The following is a 438-nucleotide window of genomic DNA, read 5'->3' as shown; positions in this document are numbered from 1 at the left end:
TCTCTCCCTCTCAGACTCTCACTCTCCCTCTCAGACCTCTCTCTCTCCCCCTCAGACTCTCTCTCTCCCCCTCAGACTCTCTCTCTCCCCCTCAGACTCTCTCTCCCCCTCAGACTCTCTCCCCCTCAGACTCTCTCAGACTCCCCCCCTCAGACTCCCTCCCCTTCAGAATCCCTCGCTCACTCAGACTCTCTCTCTCTCACTCAGACTCTCTCTCTCACTCAGACTCAGACACACACACACCACACACCACACACCACACACCCCACTCTAATGCAGATAGTCCCATGGTGTAGCCCCATCTCTTTCTTATCCCCTCTCTTCTTCATTCACTCTCTCCCCTCACCCCTCTCTTCCTCACTTCCTCTATTACACCCCCTGTCTCCTCACTCTCCCCCCTCCATCAATTATGCCCCTCTGACTCAAACCCACTCCCTG

This window comes from Ascaphus truei, chromosome 6 (genome assembly GCF_040206685.1).
Source record: "Ascaphus truei isolate aAscTru1 chromosome 6, aAscTru1.hap1, whole genome shotgun sequence".
NCBI classification, from domain to species: domain Eukaryota; kingdom Metazoa; phylum Chordata; class Amphibia; order Anura; family Ascaphidae; genus Ascaphus; species Ascaphus truei.
Note: the sequence above shows the minus strand (reverse complement) of the source record.